The following is a 15,504-nucleotide window of genomic DNA, read 5'->3' as shown; positions in this document are numbered from 1 at the left end:
CGGTTACGATAATTGGAACATATTCGTCTGTAGATATATCCATAACGGTCAACCAACTCGTGATGGCGTTCGTAAAAATTTCGAAGTCATGACTTCAACTTCACCATTGGGAACCATTGGTTTAATAGCTTCATTGTAAGCAGCAACTATTTATCAAGATATGAAAATCATGTGCAATATCGTGTCAATTACAAGATGTATACTCTATATGGAGGCACTGCTGGAATTTTGCTACAAGAAAATTAATTGTCCATAATCAGCTCTTTCTTGTAATGTTTTGTTAGAACTTGAGAACAGTAAGTGATAGAAATATGGTATCTTCATCTTCAGTTATTAGCGTTGTTACAATCGAACAGAGGGAGAACAGTTCAATTGTCACATATAACCTCAACCTATAATCGGAACTTTTTTTCTTCAAATTACACAAACCCCGTACGAGATATGGAAAATCTAATTAATATCACATGTGTTAGAGGACAACACACATTTAATGAACTATAGGGTTTAGTCCCGATGGGTAATTCCTCCACCGTTGGAGAATGGTCAAATATCTTAAAATTGATAGAAAACCTCAACAAAATATTTCTTTGTTTCTCATGTCAAAATAAACCGATCGATTTATAGGTTGAGACGGCAACTCACTTTTTATTTGAAACTGTTCAAATATATTTAAAATGGTTGACATCTCAACCCTAAGGTAAACATTTTCTTGATTATCATGTTAGGTAAAATAATTGAATGATATATAAGACTCTGAGGATGTCGCACGGGTTAACTTCAATCTCTGCCATTTGATAATGTACAAGTATCTTGAAATACTTTGAAATCCATGCCCTTTCCCGCAAAGTTTTCTTGTGAAAAGATGAATTGAAATATATATTAAGTGTACCCCCATCTCCTACAATTGCAGATGTTTAATTATTTTTAAAATGGGCCATAGCCTCAAATAGCTGGGTTACACAGTTTATTTTTTTTTATAAAACAAATGAGAAAATATGCAAGTTTAAAATGTGAAAGTGTTTTAATAAACCCGTAATGATTGGTGCACAACTTCAAAAATTGTGCAAACCGTCTTTGCAAAGATGTTTAGTTAGAGGTTGAAATCTACAGGAAGAGTTCAGCATACCGTCTTTTTGAAGGTGTGATGCAAAAATGACTAAGTTAAAAAGTCTTGAAAAATGATAAAAAAAATCGTCAAACAAGTTCATAATAGCAAAATACATGTAAATTGTGCGTTTGTAATCGTTCCGCGAAGTATTCAGTATTTTTGATGCAGCCTGTAACAGAAGTATAATGCACAAAATTGCTTAGATCTGTTGTGAATTTTTGGTGACAGAAATGACAATGTTACCGAGTATATAAAAATGAAAAAAAAAATCCACTTTCAATTCTATTATAGCAAGTGCACAAATTCAATATGCGTGAATTATTTTCTAATAAATTTCAGCAGGAATCTGGGGTGACAAATAAAGCAGTTGATTACGCAAAATTTGTACGGGCTTTTCACAGCCCGCTTCATCGCCCGTCCGACATAACTCTGAGCCATTTTCAAAGTTTGTGCAACCCGACCAAAAACTGTGTAGACTTGAATAAGATATGAGGGGCGGAGGGAGCCTTTTTCTGGACGTCTGGATTGGGCTATTTTTTGCGGAAATTCGGTATTAGGCTATTATTTTAAATTCGGGATTTACACTTACCAGGACTGAATTAAATGATTATTTTTTCCGGATCCGGGAAAGAATGTTTTGTTTTATCCGGAATTCGGGATGACCACCCCTCCTACCGCCTCTAACACATGCATATAGATTGTTCTTCTAGATACACCCCCTATGTTATTCTGGATACACCCCTTATAGTCCCAGCGCCGCCGTCTGGTAAATTTACAAATATCTCATACAATTTGATCAGCACCCTTAAACCATATATTTATTTCTCATGTCAAAACCTAGAATAACAATAAATAAGGTAACACCCCAGCAGTCATTCCTCTTTTTGAAAAGATTCAAATATCTTTAAAATAGCTGTGATACCAAACGAAGAACTGGTTAATTTTGAGCATTGTTAGCTCTATAGTTGCGTTTGTTTGGGAGAGTTTACAATCGTTAGATTATAATGATATCTTGTTTTGGCGGAGGTTCTGCAGTCCATAGATTCATGCACTTTTAAATCTAATTATGTAAGATGAAGATGTACAATTGTATTCATTAAAATCAAGGATTACGATTGCACGTTCATGTTGAAGATTTGATATGGATTTGCCATTGTATAATGGCATCTTGATATCGTGGCATTCATCTAAAATTAATGCAATTTCATTATTGTTAAAATGTAAATTAAGAGATAAATTCGTACTGATTCCCTGAAATGACAAATTAAACTTTTATGAATATTTAAGAAAATCCTTGTTAATACATCTGTCATTTTGAAAATCGACATGTCCATATAATAATGCTTTGTGCATAATTTTGTTTAAAATAATTCATACGATTGAAATTATAAGGCTTTGTAAATGTTTGGTTTGACAGCATAAATAATTTGTCATGCAAGAGATCGTAGACTGCTTCCTGTATTGTTACCTACTTTAAAGTTACGTAAAGCGTCTTATCGCACGATGTTTTTATACGTATATCGGTGATTAGAAAAAAATGATAATGATATAGAAAATAACAAACGAGCTCAAATCACACTTGACACCGCAGGCTGCATTACGCAAACAAAATCAAATGTGATGTTTTCTCGTTACATCTTCAATAGTTAAACACGATATATGTCCTTTTTCCCTGTACTGACTATTGATGTATGTACTACCTTTGTAATTTTGTTTACTGTTTTCTTGCGGTTACCTTGTCTCTCCAAGATACTCAATTTTTTTTTATGGTTTTTGAAATTACAGATTTCAGCAAGAGTATAACTTTAGTCTTTGCAATGTTAAGTTTACTTCTTAAGATTTTCTTCGACTCATTTTTTATTACGATCATTTAAAATCTCCTTCAATCCACGTTTTACCACTTTAACAGCGATTAATATTATTGTCTTGCAATGCATGACAACGCCTAGATAAATTAACGTTGTTAATACTCCAAGCCTCAATATGATATTTTAAACTAAACAATGGTTCTATTAACTTATACTCCTAGATTCCATTTTGCAAAGCTATGGCATGGTATTGGTTGCAAAAATTTAATATTTTTCATTTAAATGCAATATTTTTTATTTAATTGGTATATTTCTTCATTTAAATGCAATATTTTTTTTATTTAAATGGTATATTTTTTCATTTAAATGCAATATTTTTTATTCAAATGGTATAATTTGTCATTCAAATGCAATATGTTTTATTCAATTGGTATAACTTGTCATTTTAATGCAATATTTTTTATTCAATTGGTGTATTTGTCGTTTTAACTTTAATTTGCAATGTTTAGTAGTTTTTTATTTATATGCAATAATTGCATTATGGGAAATTGTTTTACGTCACAAGGTCAAATTTGCAACAACGTTTGTGATTGGTCGATTCAGGATTTTATATGTTATCTTGATAAGTAACTCTTCTACGTTTTTTTTCTTAAAGTTCATCGTATTACTACAACATATAAAATTCATGACTCAATATTTGGAGAATGAAAATACAAAGTTTGTTATTATAATCAAAACAAACTTATAATAGAAGAAAAAAAAAGACCGACAAAAAATGCCATGGCAAACAAAAGAGACGAAAAGAAAAACAACGGACCACAAAAAACATCACAGACCACTACATAACTGGCGAAACATGTGCTCTGGAAAGATAAGCAGTTCAAAACGGACGTTGTACGTACGGTTTTGGGATTTTTCGAAGTTAATTAGTGACACCAGTGGTGTAACTTCAGTTTAAATCCGTTGTAGAGTCATAACCCGTTATAATGAAGCATAAACTTGCAGATTGGTAAATCTTCCTAGCTATATCTATACATAAGACATAACCAAAATAAAACATTGGAACATGTTAAGTCTCCTACTCTATATGTTAACAATTTGAAATAAAACCATTTTCTTATGACAAAGACATTGAATACCACCAATCTGCAAGTTTATGCTTCATTATAACGGGTTATGACTTTACAACGGATTTTAACTGAAGTTACACCACTGGTGTCACTAATTGACTTGGGAAAATCCCAAAACCGTACGTACAACGTCCGTTTTGAACTGCTTATCTTTCCAGAGCACATGTTTCGCCAGGTTTAGTTTAGGTTCGTGTTGTTCAGTTTTGTAGTGGTCTGTGATGTTTTGTGTGGTCCGTTGTTTTTCTTTTCGTGTCTTTTGTTTGCCATGGCATTTTTTGTCTGTCTTTTTTTGTCTTTTTTTTTCTTCTATTATCAGTTTGTTTTGATTATAATAACAAACTTTGTATTTTCATTCTCAAAATATTGAGTCATGAATTTTATATGTTGTAGTAATACGATGAACTTTAAGAAAAACGTACAAGAGTTACTTATCAAGATAACATATGAAATCCAGAGTCGACCAATCACAAACGTTGTTGCAAATTTGACCTTGTGAAGTCAAACAATATCCAATAATGCAATTATTGCATATAAATAAAAAACTACTAAACATTGCAAATTAAAGTTAAAACCACAAATATACCAGTTGAATAAAAAATATTGCATTAAAATTACAAGTTATACCAGTTGAATAAAAAATATTGCATTTGAATGACAATTATACCATTTGAATAAAAAATATTGCATTGAGATGTAAAAAATATACTATTTAAATAAAAAAATATTGCATTTAAATGAAGAAATATACCAATTAAATAAAAAATATTGCATTTAAATGACGAATTAAACCATTTGAATAAAAAATATTGCATTTAAATGACAAACTTTACCATTTGAATAAAAAATATTGCATTTAAATGAAAAAATATACCATTTAAATAAAAAAAATATTGCATTTAAATGGAAAAAAAATAATTGAATAAAAAAATATTACATTTAAATGAAAAATATGAAATTTTTGCAACCAATACCATGCCATACAAAGCACAGAAACAATTAACTTGTGCGGTCGGTTATTTAAAAATAAAACTAACAACCAAAGCTTTATATACTGACTTACGTTAAAAACTCAACACTAGATTATTCTTTTTAATTCTTATTTTCAAATATGCAATTTTTGTTAAATAAATATACAAACATAAATTTCATTCATTACTTCATTGTCAAAAAACAATTTGCTGTTCAAAAGTTGAATTGAAAACGTCATGTTTAATATTCATATCATGTGGTATGCACTGAACACCTGGTTTCACCCTTATTAATGGGTGTGCCACCGTCAAAGGCAATAACGGACTTTAACCAACACCTAAATTATAGACAGAAATGACGACCAGTTCTGTTGGGCATGTTTTGAGTTCTGTTTTGTACCTTCTGATTTTTTTCTGTCACACCCATTTAAGTGTGTTTTATATAAATAAGAAGATGTGGTATGAGTGCCAACTCTCCATCCAATTTGCCAATTATGCGGTTGAAACTTTAGGGCTTAAAATGTTTTTCTGTAGTCGATTCTTTGGCTTTTCAGTATCTGGGAAACATTTATGGCGTGAATCTGTCTGCCTTGGAATTCTACAACTTGATTAGCAGTAGAAGAGGGACGAAAGATACCAGAGGGACAGTAGACGTTGCGGCTGTAAACATGTCTCGCAAATGACGTTGCGTAATCAAATTGTATTGACGGCGGGAGATGTCTCTACATAATGATCTGGTCATGGTTTCGGCAATATGGAAATGCAACATTGTTTTACTGAATTTAGTGTGGGTAAGGCTTGAAAAAAATGTTTCCCGGAAAACAAAGTTATACAAATCATTCCTGGGTTTCAATTTTCGCTTTAAGAAATTCGTGCGACGTCATTAATCCGGTTTGTTAAATACCTCAGGTAAGTCAGGTATTGAATTTTTGTAAACAGTAAGAAGTATGGTTTGCGCGAATATCAGTTATATGAAGATATGAAAAATTACCAAAACGTGTGTTGCGTTTTTAAAGTCCGTCAGTAAAAGGATATGAACATATTTTAGATAGAAATAGTAACAAACCAACTCATCCAAGATAACTGCAGGAATAAAACTGTGTACGGCAGATTCGCGCTTCGTCTTCAAAAGACCCATCAGTGACGCTCAAATCAAATAAGTGAAAAGTCAAATTCACGTAGAAATTGAAGAGAATTGAGGACGCGAAATTCCGAAAGGTTTTTGTCAAATTCAGCTGACAAAGCAAATTGACTAGATTACACAAAATCATGGCTTTTTTAACTTGCACCTGCATAGAAATATCATAGTTCACAATACCGATTGAGCCAAAATGATTCTGAAACTAGACTAGTTTGGAAAAATTCCGTAAAATCTCCTTAATGACGCTACAGGCAAAACGTGTCATCAAGGCTCGGCAAATATTTTTTTTCAGTGAGCCTTTCTTTCGCAGCTTTTAAAGTATATGATACATAATGACTATTACACACTTTTCTGTGTTCGGTCTATTTACAGGGCAAATTAAGTCGTAAAGGTTGTCTTATTGCATCAACATCAATAAATGATCCCGTTACGTTAAAACAATTGAATAACCCTGGATATACGAATTATGTATTGACTTCTGTTTTAATTAATTTTGACATTTTGATTGAGTTTGGACTCGCATGATGGTTGAGACATATATATGTTTAACCCCGCCACATTATGTGCCTGTCCCAGGTCAGCAGCCTGTAGTTCAGAGGTTGTTGTTGGTTTATGTCTGTCATATTTGTTTTTCGTAAATTAGGGTGTTAGTTTTCTCAATTGAATTGTTTAATTTTTTTCATGTCGGGGCCTTTTATAGCCGACCAAACGGTATGGTTTTTTTCACATTCTTGAAGGCCGTACGGTTGCCTCTAATTACTTACACCCACTTCATTTGAACTTTGATGGATAGTTGTCTCATTAGCAATCATACCACATCTCCTATATATATAGTACTATATAGAAAACGATGACTCTTCGATGCACTCATACTCGCTCCGTTTAGGAATTTATTCGATTCCATCTGGGTTGTTTTTAGAGCCTGAACATTTTGTCGCAGAAGGGAGACAAAACAATCACAAATCATGTCGTCGGCGTCGTCAATTTTAATGTTCAGTTTGTGGTTAAACGTTTTTTAGACTTCATTAACTTTGTCAAACCTTCATGGAATTTTATGAAACTTGGATTTCGTTCTCAGAGTTTACGGTTCAAAATTTTCAGACATCAATAACTGTGCCAAACCTTCTTGGAATTTTACGAAACTAGGACTGAAGCTTTACTATGATCAACAGATAGTATCCACCACAAAAGTTTGAAAATATTTTGTTTCCTTATGTTACGGATAAAATGATTAAGTTTTTGTTTGCAGTTATTACATTTAGACACAGTTTGTGGTTACAGTTTTTTAAAGATCAATTACTTTGTTAAACCTTTATAGAATTTTATGAAACTTTGGCAGAAGCATTTTCAAGATAAAGATATAATGTCCGAAATTAAGTTTTGAAAATACATTTTTTTCATTTTACCATGATGATAGTTTACTTACAAGTGGACTTCTTTTTAGGGCCCTTTATAGCTTGCTGTTCGGTGTGCGCCAAGGCTCCGTGTTGAAGGCCGTACTTTGACCTATAATTGTTTACTTTTTATTACATATTGTGACTTGGATGGATTGTTGTCTCATTGTCACTCATACCACATTTTCTTATTTATATAAACATTTACATACATACATACATACATACATACATACATACATACATACATACATACATACATACATACATACAGAAATAAGTTTTTTCAAGATAAAAATATAGCGTCTGAAGAAACAATGTGCAAATGTTGTTTTTTTTTTTTTTGGTATTTAACTGATCAATGGACTGAGTTTTTCGCGATCAACATTACTCTTTTACAATGAGAGCATCAATAGCAGGCGAGACAATGGGTTCCGCGAAATGCTGAACAGATGCTTTTGAATAACGCGAAACTGATAAAAACGCAGTTATTTGCATTCGAATTTCTAATCAAGACAAATAAAAAAATATTGTTTTGTAGAAATGACCAAAACAGCCTTTTCCCGTGAAATGAGACACATTGTAGATATGAGATGAACTTTTGACTGTCTCGATAAATATGACAGACCTTGAAATAGAAAAAAAGTGATAATAGAAAATTAAAGTGAAGTTGATATTTAATTTGTAATATCCGGTCACAATTGCTGATAAATTCTATCAACGGCGTAATTGTTCTTTGAAAGGATTCTCAAAGGAATAACACATAGCATATTTAAAACTCTAATTATCACATGAAGTGGAAAAAGTACTTCCAAAATTGATTACAGTTTAATGTTCAAGTGTTATAAACTTAATTAAATAAGCGTCTGAACCCAGATTATTTTGTCTCACTGAAATTAGACGTCTTCTAACAGCAGAGAAGAAAAGAGTAGTTATTTGCAGTATTTATACGATATAATGCCAGGTCAAAGTACTGAAAGGAAAAATGCTAGTTTATTGAGTGACTCTGAAAGTAAGAAGCCTACAAAAAAGAAAACAAAAAAAGAAGAAGAAACATTCAAGTGTAAACACAGGTGAGAATAATTCATCAAACTCACCGAGCTGTTCCGATCGAGTACCTACAAATGTAAACATACCATCAAATGTAAACATAAACAATAGTAACATGAACAACCAGAACCAAGCACAGTTTAATCAGGCTGATAAAACTTTATGTACCAACAGGGTCCTTCATTCCCGTTGTCACAGCAATATTTCTGCTATAGTCCTACAACAGGAATGTACCCACCACCTAGTATGCAACATGTTTCGCCTATTACACAGTCACAAATATCACAACAGAGACCGCCATGGTGGATGAACTATTTAAACGCATGGACAAATTTCAAGAGAAACTTAATAAAATTGATCAAATTGACAGCCTTGTCACTACAATTATTGCCAAAGTTATCCGCCTTGAACAGGGTACTAAATATCTTGATGACCGTATGGAACAGGTAGAAAGGTGTTCGCAGCTCATCAGTGATAATTATGACAAACAAAAGGGTGACCTAACGGAAATTAAACCAGAGGTCAACAACATTTCTAAATCACTGAGATCTAACAGTAAAAGTTAAAAATTTTGGCCATGAATTTCGATCTTCTTTGTCCGATATGAAGAAGGAAAACGACAAACTAAAAAAAGTATTCTAGACGTCCAAATGAAATCAATGTCGAACAATTTAATATTTTACAATATAATGGAAACTAAAGTTGAAAATAGCCCAGAAGTTATACTTAGATTTTGTAAAGATACAATGAAGCTCGAAAACCCAGATCAAATTCATCTGTCAGATGCCCATCGTATTGGTAAAAAGGCGAGAAGATCAGACCAATATTAGCAAAATTTACTTCATATGTACACCGTGAACAAGTGAGAAAAAACGCTAAAACATTGAAAGGTTTTTCGTTTGGTATTTCAGAACAGTTGCCAATAGATGTTCAAAATCACAGGAAAGAACTATTACCACTAATAAAAGAATTTCGAGACCGCGATGTAAAAGCCTACTTTGTTAGAGACAAAATTTATGTTGGCGGTCAAGAATATAAACCTTAGCGGTCACCCAGAGAATATGCATACACTTTAAAATATTTATCATGGAACATTAATGGCTTAGAGTCATGTTATGATGATAATGATTTCTTGAACTTAGTAAATAGTAATGATGTGTTGTTTTTATGCGAAACATGGTTAAAAAAGATATTTTGATAAATATTGAAGGTTTCACTATGGTAACTTATGTTAATAGAAAGAAAAATATAGGTCAAAGAGAAAAATGAGGGATTGCTGTTTTTTGTAAGAATAACATTGTTGAAAGTATTTCTATTGAAAAAGAGTATGACCATGGTATTGTGCTTATAAAGTTTTCCAAGTTGTATTTTAATTTGAATGATGATTTATATATCTGTTTTGCTTATAATATACCACACGAAAAGTTACTGTCTAATTTTTATCGTATTTGTGATAATGATTTCCATGATGATATAGAAAATATTTTTCTAGAATATAAATATAAAGGTACAGTTATTGTTTGTGGTGATATCATGAATATCCGCACTGGCGAGATAAATGATATTCTTGAGTCTGATAATTTAGAAAAGTATATCGATTGCGTTGAGCCCAATGTATTTCCTACAATTTCGAAACGATGCTCGATGGACAAAGTAATAAACGCATACGGACGTAAGTTAATACAACTATGTTACAATACAGGATTAACTATTACGAATGGTCGACTCGGCGTTGAGTCTTGTAGAACTTATACTTTTTGTACATCTAGGGGTCAAAGTGTAAATGATTATTTGCTGGTTTGTCCCGAAAACTATGATATTATCAAGAATTTTGGTGTAATAGACTTTACAGAATTTTCTGATCATGCTCCTTTATCATACGAGATATGTGTAAATACAAATATTCAGTGTGACAGTTTGCCAAGTACCCACAAATACCTAAAATGGGGCTCTGTAAAAAAAATCCAAGACTATATTCAACTGCTATCACAACATAATGAATTACTTATTTCGTTGGTCAGAAACATGACTAGTACCGATGATGTTAATAATGCGGCAAGGGAGATAAACCGTATTTTATATGACAGTGCTTTTGCTGTTTTTTGGTATAACTGTACTGAAACGAAGCCCAACATATGTAAAACGCCACGATAACGACTGGTTTAACCAAAACTGTGCTTCTGCGAGACAAGACTTTAACTCTGTCCGAAATTTTACTAACGTCATCAATCTGATGCTAATCGTCAGCATTATATTTTAGCCAGAAACAGATACAATCGAACAAAACGGTTGGCGGTGATCAACTAGAAGCTAGCAAAAGGTCTGGAATTCTGCGAATTTGCTAAAACTGATCCTCGAAAATTTTGGTCGGCATTTAAACATATAAATAAAAATAAATGTCTTGCTGACAGTGACTTACTTATTAATCATTTCGAACAGCTACTTGGTGGAAACCCTCTTGATATCTGTGAAGAAGTTATAAATCTGATAGAAAAATAACTTGTTTTTAAATAACATTGTCATAGATTCATTGGATACTGAAATTTCCGAAGATGAAATTCTTCAGTTTATCTCTAAACTTAAAACTGGAAAAAGTGCGGGAAATGACAGTATTATTAATGAAATGTTTCTTGCCGGGCCGAACTTTTTTGCTCAGATTTTGAAAATGCTTTTTATTTTCATATTTAAAACGGGAATTTTCCCTGATTTTTTGGACAGAAGGTATCCTTATAACAGTTCCAAAAAGTGGAGACTTATCCGACCCAAATAACTACCGTCCTATAATTCTAGTCAGTGTGATGTCTAAAATTTTGACGTCTATTTTGACAAACAGATTAATCAATTGGGCCGATGACGAAGAAAAGCTTATTGACAACCAGTTCGGATCCGACCAGGCCGGTCAACCGTTGATGCCATATTTATTTTACATGGAATTATATCACATCTATTACACCAAAAGTCTAAAGTTTTCTATGCTTTTGTCGATTTCCGCAAAGCCTTTGATAAGGTAATTCGGAGAATTCTGTGGTACAAGTTGTTACAAAGTGGAGTCCGTGGGAAATTTATTACAATTATCAAAGCTGTGTACGAAACCGTGCGTCTGCGAATTAAAACGAAAGATGGCTTATCTGATGCGTTTGGCAATTTTCTTGGTTTGAAACAAGGCGAACCCCTCTCTCCGCTCCTATTCTTTTTTTTTCATTAACGATATAATCAGTGATATACAAGTGGACAATAGTGGTGATATATTGGAACTTAATGGTTATCTCATATATATTTGATATTATTTGCAGACGATACAGTTCTGCTAGCAAAGTCCCCCGATGCATTACAAATATTATTGAACAAACTTTCTTTATACTGCAGGAGGTGGAATATAACTGTAAATACGGACAAAATAAAAATTGTTGTATTTCGAAATAGCTGGAAGCCCGTAACTGATCATTTTTACTTTGAAGGTCAAGAACTTGAAATCGTCAAATCATATGCATATATCTTGGTATGCTTTTACATTTCAATGGTAAATGTGTTCAAACTAAAAAAAGAATAGCACAACAAGGAGCTAGAGCACTTGCATCTTTAATCAACTCAACGAAAAGAGTATTCATTGGACCAAGTCAAAAGTGTTTCTTATTCAATAGTATGGTTGGATCTGTTCTGAACTATGCGTCCGAGGTATGGGGATTTCATCGGGCCAACGATGTCGAATATGTTCATAATCGTTTTTGTCGCTATATACTCAACTTGGATAAAACTGTACCAATTTCGTTCTTATGTGGTGAACTCGGGCACCTCCCGATGTATATTTTAAGAATATATAGAATTGTTAAATATTGGTTGCATTTAATGTATGACCAACCTAATAGTGTTTACGATGTATATAAAATTTTATGTATTGATGCTTCTAATGGCAAAACAAATTGGGCATCCAATGTAAGAGACCTTTTGTTTAGTTTTGGTTTGAATTATATATGGATTAACCAAGATAACATAAATGTTTCATTTGACTTTATCAAATCTCGTATCAACGATCAATATTATCAAAGCTGGTATGCAAATATTAATGCTTGTGAAAAACTGTCTATCTATAAATGTTTTAAATTAGATTTTTGTATTGAGAATTATTTACAATATGATTTTAATACCAATATACCTACCAACTTATGTAGTGGAAGCTTGAAATTAAATTTAGAAACAGGTCGCTATGACAATATTCCTAGAAGCAATCGTATTTGTAGATGTTGTAAAATGAATAATGTTGAAGATGAATACCATTTTGTGTTGATTTGTCCTGCATAAAGAACACTGTCATAATATATATATATATCTTTATTCTCACAAACCAAATTACAAAGGTATAGAGATAATTATACATATTTCAATACAATTACATAAATAAATAATGTACGAAAGTAGATAGAGGCATTCACAATTCTTCACCCAGAAAAGTTCAATTTGTTATTGATATCCTTAATAAGTTTACATAGTTCGTTCAGTTCTGTACATTTTTTAGAATTCATTAAGTCATAAAACTTCAATGTGTTTGGTCTATTTCTATAGTAAAATGCAATACATTGTTTTCTACAGTTTTCAAAAGCTGAACAATTAAAAATGTAGTGGTATTCATCACCAATGGCATCTGAATTACACAATACACATTTTCTGTTTTCTCTTTCTATGTTTTGCCATCTTCCAGTTTCTATTGGAAATTTCATGTTCAAAGTTCGAAATTTAAGAAATAAGGATATCTGCCTGTCATCCAAAATATTTAAATATTTCTCAAACTCCAAAGTATCTTTAAATAAACGATAATTTAATGCTTTTGGTGATTCCTGTAGGCTTGCTTGCCATTTTTGTTTGAATTGATCTGTTAAATTCTGTTTGATGGTTACATGTAGCCATGTTTTATTTACAAAATAGATATTGTTCCATACGTATGACAAGCCACACGTGTCTAAAATTGATTTGACTTGTTTTAACCATAAAATATTTGTACCATATTTGACAGTTGCTAAGTTATACAAAATATAAGGCAATTTGTCATGTTTTCCAGTTACCAACTTGAACCAATAATTTATCATTCGTAACTTGATTGAAATATCTAATGGATATCTTCCCAATTCACCATAAATCATAAAATCAGGAGTAGACTTTTTTACTCCAAGTAATATTTTACAAAATTTAATATGAACCCTCTCGATTATTGAATTATTTCCAAAACCCCAAACTTCACACCCATACAGAAGTATTGGTTTCACAATTTTATCAAATAGATCAAGTTGGCATTCAATTGACAGATTATGTACTCTACCTTTTCGAATAATATCGTACATAGCATGTGTTGCTTTTTCACATTGCTTTTTTTTTAGCTCTTGAAAAATTTCCTGACCTAGACAGTAATACACCAAGATAAGTAAATTCACTCACAATATCTAGTATTATATTATCATACTTAAAAACAATATTCTGTGGTAGTCTACCTTGTGAAAAAATTACAATCTTACTTTTTTGCACATTTACTTTAAGTTTCCATAACTCACAATATTCATATAAGGAGTCCAGTTGTCTTTGTAAATCTATCTGAGATTCTGCCATTAAGACAGTATCGTCAGCATATAAAATGACAAACAATTTTAAATAAACATTTAACTCTATTTCTAACTCATCAGAGATAGTGCACAAACCTTCTATATTATTATTCTGTAAAAACAATTCCAGATCGTTTAGATAAATGGAAAAAAGCAAAGGAGAGAGATTCTCTCCCTGCCTAACACCAATGGAACAAGGGAAAAAAAAATTCAGAAAAATCTGATCCAAAGTGAATACGTGATTTGATATTATTGTACATGTTGACAATAACGTTATACATCTTTCCGTTAATCGAGTGTTTTATAAGTTTTGACCAGAGACCAGACCGCCAAACCGTATCAAAAACTTTCGCAAAGTCCACGAATGCACAATATAGTTTCTTCTTTTTCCTCTTTAGCAACTCAAATAATATGTGAATAACAAATATATTGTCTACTGTGGAATAACCTTTTCTGAAGCCAGCCTGGTTCTCATTTAATAATAAATAATCCTCTAAGAAAGAACTCAATCTAAAATTTAAGACAGATGTGAAAAGTTTTCCCAGGCAGCTGAGTATAGTAATTGGTCTATAATTTTGGGTATCAGATTGGTCATCCTTGTTTTTATAAAAAGGTATAATATTTCCCATAAGCCATATTTCAGGTAAAGTACCAGAATCAAAAATCATATTAAAAAGTTTCACATAAACGGGTATAAAAATGTGTGATGTGCTTTTAATAAATTCATTGATTCTTAAATCATCGCCACTGGCCTTTCCGTTTTTCAATTCTCGTATACACTTGCTAATCTCTTCTGCGGTAATTTCTGAATTCAAAACTTCATTTACACCTTGAATGTTATTCGGCTCAGTTGTGACGTCATTTGTATTCTCGGCGTTATTTAAATTTTTGAAAAAGTCAAACAGTACATCTAATGCTATGTTAGGTTTATTTCTTTTCCCTCCCCTATTTAAAATTTTCCAATATTCCTTCGGATTTTTATTCCTCAGGTTTTTCATATGTTTTTGAAATTTTTTTCTATATTCCCTCATCGATTTATCCATCTGGCGTTTATATTCCCGTTCTTTCTTTTTCATTTCTTCCCTGAGATGTAACTTATTGCCAAAATATTATTGTTCATGGCCAAATACATAAAAGCTAATTTGTTTGTTACAAGCTGGGTCAAAAAGCTTAACTTAGAAATTATGTAATTATCTAAAGGCTGCATGGAAATTAAGATCGCAAACTATCAGTTAATATGTTTAACACATGTATGTGTTATTATTGATTATCTGTGCATTATTTAATTGTTCTCTGTATTCTGTCATATTTGTCATA

The sequence above is a fragment of the Mytilus californianus genome, unplaced genomic scaffold (genome assembly GCF_021869535.1).
Source record: "Mytilus californianus isolate M0D057914Y unplaced genomic scaffold, xbMytCali1.0.p SCAF_7, whole genome shotgun sequence".
Classification (NCBI taxonomy): domain Eukaryota; kingdom Metazoa; phylum Mollusca; class Bivalvia; order Mytilida; family Mytilidae; genus Mytilus; species Mytilus californianus.
This window is presented reverse-complemented; position numbering follows the sequence as displayed.